The sequence below is a fragment of the Lissotriton helveticus genome, chromosome 2_1, assembly GCF_964261635.1.
Source record: "Lissotriton helveticus chromosome 2_1, aLisHel1.1, whole genome shotgun sequence".
Classification (NCBI taxonomy): Eukaryota; Metazoa; Chordata; class Amphibia; order Caudata; family Salamandridae; genus Lissotriton; species Lissotriton helveticus.
In genome coordinates, this window is record NC_136059.1 from 1,798,088,131 (window position 1) to 1,798,102,794 (window position 14,664).

Here is a 14,664-nt window from a genome sequence, read left to right on the forward strand (position 1 = left end):
GGGTTTGGTGGAGTGCCTAAAGTATTTGGCCACCAAGAGTTGTCCCAAAGCTGTTTGGATCCACCAAATAGAAGAATTTCCGACTTGTCAGCATTTAATTTCAGGTAGTGACCATGCATCCAGTTGGATAGCTCTGACAAGCAGTTATGTAGCCTATTTTTGGCGTCCTCTTCATCATTTAGGGTTACCATCAGCTGAGTATCGTCAGCGTAAGAGCAGATATTGATACCCCATTTTTTTCCTATGGATGCCAATGAAGAAACATAAACATTGAACAATGTTGGGCTCAATGTTGCTCCCTGTGGCACCCCATATTTGATCTTCCGAGGAGTGGAGGTAAAGTTTCCTAAGCAAATGGACTATTCAATAGAAAAGACTCCAGCCAGTTCAGGGCTTTACCTTGTATTCCTTTAGCAGCTAGCATATTTATTAGCAGTTTGTGGGAGACGGTATCAAACGCCGCTGATAAATCAAGTAATATCAGGGCGACCGTTTTGCCTTTATCAACCTGCGTTCGAATGTCGTTCATCACAGCCAGGAGCGTTGTCTCAGTACTATTATTCGATCTGAAACCTGTCTGAGAGACGTCCAGCAGGTTATTAATTTCCAGAAAACTTGACAAATGTTTAGTTACCAATCTTTCTAAAACCTTTGATAGGTATGGAAGCTGTGAGATGGGACGGTAATTGGCTGCATCGTTTATATCCGTGCCGGCTTTTTTTAGTAGTGGGATTACAGCTGCATTTTTCCAGACTTCTGGGAATTCGGCTTGGTCCAAGGAAAGATTAAGAACTTTTGTAACTACTGGACAAATTACGGGTGTAAGTTGGGAAAAGATATAGGGGCCGATTAGGATGGCGGACGGACTTCCGTCCGTCCGCCACCCCTGAGTAGGAGGGACCGTCCGCATGGGCAGCGGCGGTCCCTCCATGGCAATTAGGATGTGACCGCCACCCTGGCGGTCACATCCTGTATGTTTTACATTGCGGCGGGTGCAGCTTGAAGCAGCACCCGCCGCAATGTAAAAAACGAAAGCTGTGCATTTGCATGCACAAAGCGGCAGGCACCGCGCGGTGCCTGCCGCTTCGTGCTCGCAAAGGCAGGGGGGTACCATTGGTACTCCCCATGTGCACCCCCCACGCAACCTTCACCCAGGGGGCCCGCAACGGGCCCCCAAAGTGATTGTCCGTATGCTTTTCCACGGCGGAAAAGCCGCCGCTGAAAAGCATTACTTTCCCTACATCCTAATATGGCTGGCGGTGTCTGATAGACACCGCCAGCCATGTTAGTGCTTTTCCGCCGTGGTCGCCTTCCGACCGCGGCGGAAAAGCGGCGGACACATTGTGAGACCCACCAGCCATCCGGATTTGGCGGTGGGCCTTTCAGGCCTCCTCGGCGGATTTCCCGCATACTCCGGGCCGGAGTATGCGGAAAATCCGCCATCATAATGACCCCCATAGTGTGGACAAACATCCCATGTTGATCCTGAATTAATTTCTGACATAGCCTTGCTAACTTCTTCTTCAGAAAAAGGGCTGAAAGTAGAACAGCTGGCCTGCAGAGTAGAGGCAACATGATACTCTACATGATCCTGGCTGTTATTTACAAAGGAAGCATAGATTTTGTCAATTTTTTCATTGAAAAAATCACTAATTTTGGAGCAGTTTTCATGTGAAGGAGTCAAATTAGAGGTAAAACTCGGTGGATTACAGAGTTCTTTTATATTTTAAAAATCTCCTTAGAGGAGTTTTTATTGTCTAGTATTTTTTGGGAAAAATAGTCTTTCTTTGCTTTACGTATAGCTGTGTTGTATACTTTCAGCTGATGTTTATAAGTAGCTCTGTCTTCAGGCATTTTACTTAATCTCTATTTGTGTTCTAGTGTGGTACATTTTCTTTTTTCAACTTTTAGGTCTAAACCGTACCATTTCTCTGAGGTTTTTCGTTTAGGTCGATCTATTGTACGGGACAATGAACAATGATCCAACGCTTTCTCAATGTTGCCAAGCAGTTGACGAATTTCTTCCTCACTGGAAGTTCCAGGGCTAAAATTATGATCAAAATCTTCTTTAAATTTTTCCACAGAGATTTTTTTCCAGCATTTTGAGGAGTTTGTCGACTGAGCGAAAGGTCTTTTATTCTTTATGGGTAGGTTCAAATTAAATTCGATCCTATAGTGATCCGTCCAGGTCAAAGGTGTTATATTTGTAATAGTAATATTTGTTATATTGGTAAAGATAAGATCTAGCATATGCCCCGCTCTGTGTGTGGGGTATGCTATTTTCTGCGTCAATTGCATAATTTCCATATCAGTTGCAAGGCGTTTAGTTAGGGGATTGTCATGGAGATCAACGTTGAAGTCGCCGAGGACTATAATGTTTTTATGTTTGAGGCAAACAGGAAGAATTTGTTCCTGGAGTTGGGTGCTAAAATCAATCGTGCTACTAGGAGGGTAATAAATGATAGCACCTCCAAAGATCACCTGAGTATCAATGGAAATGGAGAAAATCAAGACTTCATGCTTGCCTAGTTGCGTAACTGTTTCTTGACAACAAGAAAAAGTGTCTTTAAAAATCATAGCCACCCCACCACCCCTCTTAATCGATCGATTTAGATTGACAATTTTATACCCAATGGGTAGTGCTGCCGTGATATCAGGGGTATTGTGCTCACCAAGCCAAGTCTCCGTGATAAAAGCAAAATCAGGTTTAATCTCCTGAAGCATATCCCATATCTCAATAGAATGTTTGGGAAGGGACCTAGCATTAACATAAATGCAGGAAAGATCTTGAGTGGGAGTTATTTCAGATATGGAACACTCCATATAGTTGCTATTCCATTTACAGTTCCGACAGTTAAGGCACCCACGATGGCTAAGGGTCCTGCTGTAGCACAATGGGGATGACATAATGGACTGGGAGTATTAAGATTGAGCAACTCTCCGCGAGAATATACCAGTGCAGATTTACCTGATATATCGATAGTTGGAGAGTCAGGGGTTGTGGGCCCTGGTCCCGACCTGTCGCGGACGGGCGCAGACGGGCTCGCCTTTGGCGAGCCTTCGGCGGGCCTCCGGCGTGCCCGCTGCGCTCGTCCGCTGCGCTTCCTGGGTAAGGGGACCATTTTATGTTATCGAAGGCGGGAGGGGCCGAGCACTAGTCTGCTCACCCCTGATCCTCACCTAAGATGGCGGATGGTGATCCGGGTCCCAAGCAGCGCCGATCAGCTGCGAAGGGGGTTACCAGGTAAGGCAAGGCAAATGCCGGACCGCGGGTCAATGCCCACTGGTACAAACAATTGTTGCGCAAATTATAACAAACTAAATCATAACATCGATTATTTGTTTAAAATGGCGAAGTGAGTGCCACTAAGAATCACACAAGTGCAGTATTAAAATCACAGTAACACTTGCTAAAGTCACGCACACCAAGTCCCGGCTTTCCGCCTCAGGACCTCACTCATGCACACTGTCAATGCCCCTATTATATCTTCTCACTCGTTCATCCTCATGATCTTTAAAACATGAGTACTAGTGAGTTGCTGAAAAGCCTGTTAATGAGACCAGTGTACCTCCTTGGGGGTGAAGGTACATTCTGCAGATATATTATTGAGCCAAGTGTGAATAAAAAATAATATCTGACTGGATATTACTATTCCCTGAAAGTCACATTCTAGGAGCTGACAGTTCACGGAAAAAAATATCAAAACCCATGATATCATGGTTAAAAATATTGTGCCAAAAATATAGAGCACAAAAATATTGTTTTCCTATAATTATAATGTAAATGACAAAAGTATCGAAAAAAAATATCAGTTTACACTAATATCGTAAAATATATACAGAAATATTGATGATATATGTAGTTAAACATAGTAAACATTAAATATTAAATAATTTAACATATAACAGTGATATAATGTAAATTAAATATATTTAAATATTATAAAAATATATAAACATATAGTTATTTAAAAAACACACACACAAATACACAATTTGTGGACCGGGATTTGACTAAGAAGGATGATGCCGCACAGACTGCAATTAAATGTTTACTCCTTACTTATGAAACTATTTGAATAATAAGAGCTATTTGCAATATAATTAAAAATGTAAGAGCTGACGCTAACCATTTTTAAAGCCTTGAGAAAGCCCTGGTCTGGATGACCATGTAAGGGTGAAACACGTGTCGGATGTTGAAAGTCTCAAACCGTACCTTGTAACCGTGAACAAATAATGAACACCTAAAATCCATGAACAATAGCAAAATAAATACAAAAAATATCACTTGAAACTGTGAAACATTCTGTGCTTATCAACACTGCGAAAACGGAGGAGGAGGCACTTACATAATTTCATTCAGATAGATAACTCAGAAGAGAAGCAAATCGACTGCTGTGTAACATGGAATCTTTTGATGTTCCATGTGCCCTGGGAAGATTGTTAAAGGAAGTCCTTGGTTAATGGTATTGAATGTTTGATATCAGTTTTAATGTGATGTTTTTTTTTATTTTAATTGAAGTTTACATATGTAGTTTTATAGTCTAAGGTTTAAATAAATTTTTTTTCCTCTCACACTCACAAATATATGTGTGTATGCTAATTTACACACATTAAATATAAAACTATCATTAAAATAATCATTTTAAATTATATTATAATTTACTAGTTTCTTTTTAAATTTAAACATCTAGCAAGTGTGTATATATATATATGTGTGTGTGTGTATACATATACATATATATACACACACACACAATAAATTGAAAACATAATATATAAATTAGAAAATATATAATGAAAAATACACATACAATAAGCTATATAAAAGAATACATTTTACCAAAAATATATTATATATAGTCCAAAAATTACTAATTAAAAATATATAATTTTAAATACACAAACACATAATAATAATACAATTTTAAACACTATAAACAAAACTATAAAATTCTAGGAATGAAAATGTAGTATTCCCAATCCAGTCTGTGGAACAGTTGGGAAAGTGCTGGATTCTGGAGGGGTAAAATGTACAATTCGCACTCCAATTGGTGCAACAGCAGAGAACGCTTAGGACTCAGGAGGGGTAACATTTACTATTCCCACTCCAGTCGATGCAACAGTAAGGAAAGCATTGGACTCTAGAGGGGTAAAATTTACTATTCAAAATCCAGTCTGTGCAACAGTAAGGAAATTATTTCATTAAAATCCCATACTATAGTCCCACATAACTGTATACCCGTACAAACCTAATAACTCACTCTTAAAATGTAAATTAAAAAAGTATAATCATGACTCAATTTACATAATTAATTGAAAATCAATTAACAATTTTTCAATAATTATTAATTATTTAATTATTATTTAATTACTTTCCCACCCTAAAATCCTACAAACTCAAAAAATGCACCTAGAATATAAACACAAAAATAATTACACAATTTATATAATTAATTAACCAGTAATTAATATTTTATCAATAAATAATGACTCAATTGTTATTTAATTAACTTCCCACCCTACACCCCTACAAACCCAACAACCTGCACCTAAAATATAATTAAAGAAATATTATTTATAGAATTTACATACTTAATAATAAAATAAATAGGTAAAAATTATTTAAAAAATATATACATTAATTACTCTTAATTACCTTCTCAACCTGTACCCCTACAAACCTCACAAACTGCAACAACACTATAAATTGCTATTTTACAATTAAATTAAAAATCTAAATAACAACATTAGAAACTTTATATAAAATCATTAAGGAATACACAACAATATAAAACATATCCAATTAAAATATAATTTAAACACATAAAAAAACTTTAAAAACTATGGGGACCATTAGAATGGCGGGCAGCTTGACGTAAAACGGGACCGCCCACCATAAGGGCGGCGGTTCCGTGGGGGCCATTAGAATGCGCCCTCCACACTCTCGGGCGCATCCCGCATTTTTAACATTGCGGCGGGCGGTGCTGAAAGCACCGCCCGCCGCAATGCTAAAAATGCACATTGTGCACTTCAAGGCACAACCTGACAGGCACCGTGCGGTGCCTGTCACTTTGTACAGTGAAGTGCAGGGGGTACCATAGGTACCCCTCATATGCACCCCCCAAACCCCTGAGTCCCTGGGGGCCCGCAACGGGCCCCCACAAGACATTCCCGCATGCATGTCCCCGCCTTCACCCTAATATGGATGGCGGTGTCTAACAGACACCGCAACCATAGGAAACCCTTTTCTGCCCGGTCAACTCCTTGACCGGGCGGAAAAGCGGCGGACGGTCTTTCCGTCCGCCGCAGTCCCCCCCGCCACAGTAATATGGTGGGGGAAAATGGGGAGCGGGCGGGGAAGTATGTCAGGCGGATCGCCACCGCGCGCATGGCGGAAGCGATCCACCCAACATCCTAATGGTCCCCTATGTTTCTTACCTTAAAAAAATATTTTTGTCAATGATATTTTTGCACACAATATTTCTGTTTCACAATATTAAAAATCGATATTTCTGCAACTCAATATTTTTAACTCATATTTTGTCCGAATACCCCTCTGCCTAGAGAAGACTTGACACCCTAAATCAGTGGTTCTTAACTGGTGGTCTGAGGAACCTGGGGGTCTACGAGGCCTACTCAGGGACTCTGCTATGGTTTTAAAATTAAATAGTATTAAAATTAATAATTTATAATCATTAAAGTATAAACAAATAAGGAAACAACAATGAACATTTAAAAACTTTTTCTATATTTGATTGTAAATGACACAAAAAATGTTACAGTATTTGAGCATTGGTTTGTTGTATACTTGTTTTTGTATTTTTGTGTGTTGTTTTAGATCCAAATCATGGAAATTGGCTTGGTTGGTGGTCACTGGTTACCAATATTGAACCAATGGGGTTCCCCAGGTTCAATTAATGATTCAGCAGGGGACCACATGAGTCAAAATGTTAAGAAATGCTGTCCAAACTGATTTCGACAATGCTATCACAATTGTCTTTTCCTCTGACCTATGTGATACCAATCAGGATCAGACCATTGTATATGTAAAACACAATGTGTTCTATGCTACTAGCCATGAATTATACCACGTTTTCATATTACAGCACAAGGACCTAATTTGTTTGAAATTATTATTATTCACTGTAGTAAAATTGAATAGAATGGTTAATCCCTGTTTTATCTCTGAAGTCTATGAGGTTTATTATGATGGCCGTCGGAAAGCCTCCGACCTTTGGGCCAAGGTTTTTTGACCGGGCCGGCTCGTAATCCCAAATGACAGCCTCTCCGCCATTGGGATTACTATACTCGGTCTCCAGCAGGCTTTCCATGCTTGGCTTTCCGACATGGAAAGCCTGTCGGAGAGCGGTTATGGGGGCCCCTAGCAGGGCCCCCTTCCCTTGGCAGCCTCCGGTGCCCCCCTGTTAATCCCTGCACCACATGGCAGGCACATTGAGGTGCCTGCCAAGAGGTGCAGGGGTTAACACCACCTCCCATTTCCCTACGGGAGCATTAACTATGGCTGGTTTACGACCATAACACATGCTCCCATAGGGAAATGTCAGAAGGCAACCTAACAGTGTTTGGTCGTATCCTAATCGTCCTAATCAGGCGATCATGAGTGCCGACCAGAGGTCGGTCGGTCCTGTTTCCGAGACGGTGTTGGGCGGAAGCAAGTCTTCCCAACATTGGTTTAGGCCCCTATATAGTTTCTGTGCATTCTGGAAGTGATAAAGCCACAGTCTACATAGAAACATGGCATTTGTTAAGATGGCTAAAAGGAGTGTACTACAAACTGCACTTCACTCGACGATTAACACCCTGCTGCCATCCTTTGACCATTTGGAACTCACATTTGTAGTGTATAAAATTTGTCAGATGATGGCTCAAAACATAGATGGAAGACATTCCTTTTCAGCTCGTAACCTTGGATGAGCTTAGAGAAGGTGTTGTGAAAAAGATTAAAAAGTTGTGCTTTTGCAAAACTGCTCGAAAATTGAATGGCATAATACCTATACCTGAAAAACAAACAAGAATGTTTTTTAGAAGTCTCGATATTTGCACACGTTTTTGCACATATACATATGGGGCCTGATTACGACGGCAGTCGGACCTCAACCAACGGCTAGTCGATTGCAGACCAACCGACGCATTACAACGTAGCAGGTGATAGGACCGTCCGTCGCTCATTGAGTCCGTCTGTGCATCAGAAACACATCATAATCCCTTATTGATGGCGGCTCCGCCACCGGGATTGTTATGTTGGTTTCTTACTGCCATTCCATGTTTGCCTTTCCAACATGGAAAGGTAGTCAGAACGAGACGTTGGGGGCCGCTAGCAGGGCCTCCTTCCTTCCTTCCTTCCTTCCTTCCTTCCTTCCTTCCTATGGGGCCATGCCTGCCACACAGTGCAGGGATGTTTGAAAACATAAATTTTTCTGTGCAAACTTGTGCTGCAGGCCTTTTCCGCCCGCCGCACAAGCTTACTATGGACATTCACACTCAAATTGAGATGTCAGAACCATGACCTATGGTCGGTTGGTTCCTTTCCCGTAACGGTGACGGGAGATGCAAGTCCACCCAACATCATAATAAGGCCCTTAGTCGTAGGGCCTCATTACGAGTCTGGCAGTCCACGGAACCACCAGACTAGTGGGGCACAATGGTAGAGGTCTTCCAATCACCCTAATACTACCAGGGCAGATGGGACACCCTGGGACCACTGCAACCACCAGGAAACAGAGACTCCTGGAGGTGGTGCAGCAGACTCTAGGCCCAATATGCTTGGCGGGGCCTCTGCGGCCCCACCAAGCATATTATGAGTTTCCTCACCGCCACACTTTTCATGGCGGTGCAACCGCCATGAACCGTGTGGCAGTGAGGAAACAAGAGGGGCCTACAGTGCCCCCTTGTGCCATGGGGTACATGCAGGGAGGGCATATTTTGTGCCCCCTGTCTGCATGCACTCCAGTACCTGCACGGCATGTACGGCAGCAGTCCATGCCGTGCAGGTACAGATTTTTTTATTCCAATATTTTTCATTATTGAGTGTATTGCAAAAAAGAAAAACAGCACAATTGCATAATTCAGCTATCATTAATGAAACAAGCAATTCCTGCATACATAAGTAGAACAATAGTGCGATGACGATAAAGTTCTAGAAGTGCATCAGAAAATATCAAGAAAGACTAAGCAGCTTATGTCCAATCGAGCAATCAGTTCATAATTACCTTAATAAAGTGCTAGTGCATTCGGACTAAGGTGCTATCCTTATTGATTTGAAAATAAAATATGTCAATAAAGTACTAATGCAATATCAGTAAAGTGCTAAACATGAAAACCAGGAATATCGATAACATAAGAAGCACAGCAACATATAGCCAATGAAACCATCAATTCATAGATATATTGAACATGTGTTAATACAATGAAAATAAAGTGCTATCAGACAATATATCAATAGCAAAAACTAATTTATACCCAGAGATAAAGTGCAAATAGTCAAATACTGCTTAAATATTAAGCTGAATACATAACCCAATAAGGGTGTGGGTGGCAAACAACATTTTAATATACAATTCTAAAAAACCCTGACCAGGACGCTACAAATCTACGAAGAGACCCTATTCGCCTGCCATATGTTTCCCCCCACACATATGTCTTAACCATCTTTTCTTGTCATTGCTGAATCAACGCTACCTTGTCAGACTTCCAATGTTGTAGATATAAAGACCTGGCCACTGCAATGGCTATTAAACAAACGTATTGTTGATATTTAGACAAATGTTGGACCTCTATTGAATACCCAAAAAGGGCTAGTTTAATAGTAGGAATAATATGAACTGATGGAGTTAGAGATTGATTAATCCTTGAAAAAATATCAGACCAGAATTGATATAGGCCTATTTCACATATAACCTGCCATTCTTTATTACTAACACTATGTAAATGTAGTTGAGCTTATATAGCGCACAGCTACCCGCAGTGGGTTTCCCGGCGCTTGCTTAGGGAACCCTTCCTGGTATTCCCCTGTGAGATAGCAGGGTATCCACAAGGTGAAAGTCAGGCATCCCGCCGCGAGGGGCCGTTGTGGAGATTAAGCAAGCTATTGCCCAGAGTCGCAGAGTGTGAACCCGTGAGTTGAGGAGGCACCGGGGCGAGAATTATCGAGTCCGTGGAATTTTTAGCCCAAGACCCCGCCGAGGCAGGGAATTGAACCCTGGTCCAGGACCGATCTCAGCTTCCGGGTCTGCTGCCTCTAACCCCTGAGCCACACTTCTCCAAGGCGACCGGGGCGGAAAAGTGGCGGGCAGTGTTTTCCTCCGCCGTGGTCCCCCCCACCATACTAATATGGCGGAGGGGAATTCAGGGAAGGATGTCGAGCGGATTGCCTCCGCCAGGCTGGCAGTGGCCACGCCAGCCTGGCAGAGGCAATCCGCCCGACATCCTAATGACCCCCTATGTCCCTACCCGCATCGTAATTGGGCCCTCGATTGGGAAGAAACGTTCCTGATCCGATTTAGACGGAGCAAATGCCGTTAGGAGGCCTTCCTAACTGCATCAGAATCAGGCCTCATATGTCAAAGATGGAAATCTAGGGCACAACTGCTGGGACAACATATCACTGGTAATCAAATTAGATATAATAAAAAATCACCTAGATATTCAAAACCCTCCTCCTTCCATAAATACACAGACCCCGCGGGAGCTGCAAGCCGAATAATTTACATTCACTAATTTTAGAATATAGATGAAATCTAGGAATTTTATGCAGATTAAAAAAAATGTTTTATGTGATAAGCTAGATCAGCTAATGCCTTATACTTTGACTTTTTAGGGAGTTTCGGAAAACGTAGAAAAACAGGAAATTGGACTGCAATCTCCTGCACCAGAATATTTAATGAACAATTCTCAAATTTTGATACTGCCGATGGAAGCTGAACCAGAAGATTCAATAATGCTGCCTGATAATAAAGCGCAAAATTAGGAAGGGCAAGCCCTCCCAAGGAAGTATCTAGTTGTAAAATTGCTAAAGATGTTCTAGGCTGTTTCTTTGCCCATACAAAATTCCGTATTAACCCATGTACATCAGTAAAATATGATTTAGGAATTGTAATCAGAAGATGAGTAAATAAAAATACAAATGAAAGGCAAAATTGACATTTTAACCATTGATACATGGTCATTTAAAGTTAAGGGAAGAAGAGACCATCTATGTAAAAGCCTCCTGGCTTTTTGCAGGGTGTTTCTATAATTTAGCGTAAGATCATAATGACTATTAATGTATAAATCTAATAGGATTCAATGTATTTTGCTAAGGAAGAAAAGGCAGCAAGACCGATGGGGCATTGAACCAGAGCACCTCCATCTTTACTTGATTTAGCACATACCCACCTATTTGTCTAAACTTTTGTACTTCCTCAAATGCATTTAAGATAATAGATTGACCTTGTTGACTGGCAAGCATTGTTTTTTTTATACTATCTAAGTTTGGCTTCCCTCAACGCTTGGTCACAATGATAAAAGATTTGTATTTAGGCTCAGAGGCGAGTATTTTGATTAATAGAGAATCGACAGGCATAGTCAAAATCCGACGTGGCACTAGACAGGGATGCCCGCTGTCCCCTCTTTTATTCTCAGTTTTTATAGAGCTCTTAGCAATTGAAATTCGTAATCATTTTCAGTTAATGCATCCAAAAGCGGCCATGTCAAAAATGTAATTATTTGTAGATCATATTGTTTTATATTTAGCAGCAGAACCATCTATTATCTTTTTTCTATAAAAAAAAAAAGATAATAGATGCTTCTGCTGCTAAATATAAAAGAGGGGACAGCGGGCATCCCTGTCTAGTGCCACGTCGGATTTTGACTATGCCTGCCCATTCTCTATTAATCAAAATACTCGCCTCTGAGCCTGAATACAAATCTTTCATCATTTTGACCAAGGGTTGAGGGAAGCCAAACTTAGATAGTATAAAAAAAAAACAATGCCTGCCAGTCAACAAGGTCAAATGATTTTTCTGCATCAAGCATTAAAATTGCTTCCTTAACCTTGTTGTCTGACAGGTGGTCAATTGGTTGTGTCAAAGAATATGTATTAGAGGCCATAGATCTATTATGAATAAAACCTGTCTGGTCTATATGGACCACCTGTTATGCAACCGGCGACAACCTTACTGCCCAAATTTAAATGAAGATTTTATAATCTATATTCAAAAGACTTATGGGTCTATATGAACCAGTGACAGTCGGATCCTATATTTCTTAAGAAAGCAGACCACTACCACTTCCTTAAAATGTTTAGATATTGGTTCCCCATTTTTTATTAGATTGTACAATTTAGTAAGAGAGGGTAAGAGCAAGGGTTCCAAATCTTAAAAACTTCACCAGAAATAATTAATTAGCCATATATTGCAATACAATGCTGACTTCCTCTTGTAAAATAGGTTTACCAGAGAATCCTGCAAAGTCTTAGACATACATAGAGGGCATTTCTAAAAATGCAAAATAGTGTATAAGTGATTCTTGAGTAATTTCCTACATCTACTCATAGATCGTTCTGAAATGCCGTAAAAAAAAAATGCAATTTACTCTTTGGAATCTACCATTGCATCCAAGATTGGATCTCTAATCCGAGCAACTGTATTCTGACTATTCTGAGTTTTTGTGAGCCAAGCCAAGTAGTGTCCTATATGTTGACTCTCTTTGTAAAGTTTTTGTTTATAGGCCTTGCTCCCCTTAATAACCTGAAGATAAAAATTTGCCTGAGATTATCTTTAGTTGCTGCTAAATCTTGAAGGAGCACCGTCTTTTGGCATTCAAACCTAGCTGTCTTTAAATTAACTTTAACTTTTTCAATCTCATCCAGTAGGGACAGCATCTCCAGAGAGCGTTGTTTACGCAGCACAGATGTATATGCTATTACCTGTCCTCTAAAGGCTGCTTTAAAAGCTTCCAATATAGAGAATATAGGAGCTGAGTTCTCATTGATTTAAAAGCAAATGCTTAATAAAAGACTGCGCTGCAGCAATCCACTCCACATCATCGAGAAGAGATTTATGAAAACACCAGCGCCTAATATTTGGAGGATGTGTTCCCTTCATGTGCATTTTAATAGAAATAGCTGAATGGTCAGAGAAGGAATCAGAAATTATCTCTGTCTCACTTATGGATAACAAATTATCAATAAAAAAATCTATTTGAGATGCGCCTTCATATCTAGAAGAATAATATGTATAATCTGACTGCCCTGGATGATTTTGGACGCCATGAATCCAGCAAAGCAAAACCCTTTTTCATCATATTAATCAACTTCTTTGATTTGGGTTTCAGATGTTTCTTAGCTGGATTGGAAGTATCTAGATGAATAGCCTGAATAAAGTTAAAATCTCCCCCCCCCGCAAATTATAGAGCCCTCAGAGACAGCTATTAGATCATAAAATTGAAGTATAGTAGAAGTGTCATTAAATATAGAGCTTTAATAGTCCAAAAGATCAAATATTACCACACTACGGTTATTTTGCACATAGGTCCAGCGGCCTTGAACATCATGACTAACTTTAATACTTGATAATTGCAGTTATTAGAAAATATTATAGCCACCCCACGAACTGAAAGTTTAGCCGAAGCAAAATAGGCTTGATTATATAGCCCTTTGGAAGAATCAATTTAGGTGAATCAGACTTACAATGAGACTCCTGGCGAAACAGCACTTGTGGGGAGAAAGAGAGCAACCAAGTTAATATTGCTCTTGCTTTTCACAAATTCAACCAGCCATTCCCATTGCACGAGATTATTTTGATGCTAGCCATTCATTAAAAAAATAGCAACTTTATAGCAACAAAAACACTTACCTTTCAATCTTAAGACAGTCTAAAAAAACACTTATGTAAACAATAAAAAGCAGTCTACTCATTTTTTCTCTGCTGTCCCAACCCCATCCTACCCACCTCATAATCCCAGGTGGCGGGCGTCCAGCTAACAACACGCCACACAAAATCCCTAGCTGATGGATGCCATGGAATTGTATCCTAACCTCTCAGAATCTGGTCACCACCACCACCACCCTAACCCTACTTAAGAAAAGCCAAAAAAGAAAAGGGAAAGAAGAGAAAATAGGAATTAATACCATCTTCTATAAATCTCAATTTTTTTATTATTTTTAAGAAGTTCTGTGCTTCTGAAAGAAAATTGAAGAGCTTAAATTGTCTTTTCCAAAGCACCTTCAATTTTGATGACTACACCAAGGAGGCTTGTGCTCCGATTGATCTAAATTCATGGGCTAAAAATGGAAACACCTTTCTCCGCCTTGCTGAAGTGATGGAAGATCGGAGAAAACCTTCAAAGAGGCATTTTGCAAGATTGTAAATGTTCTCTGCTGAATCGCTCTAGAAAGGACCTGATCCTTAACTCGGAAATTGGAAAAGTTGACCAGAATAGTTCCAGTATATTTGTCCCCAGGTGTCTGATGGAAAGAACTCGATGAGCCCACATGGTTGTCAAATACTCAAATCCTCAGGATCAGATGGCAAATCGTGATCTTTAGTCAACTTATTAATAAGCTCAGGAACTGATTGTATTTGGCCCTGGGATTCGCTGCCTTCTGCAATTCCTGTAAATCAAAAATTTGAACGTCTTGAATGATTCTCCATTGATTTTAAT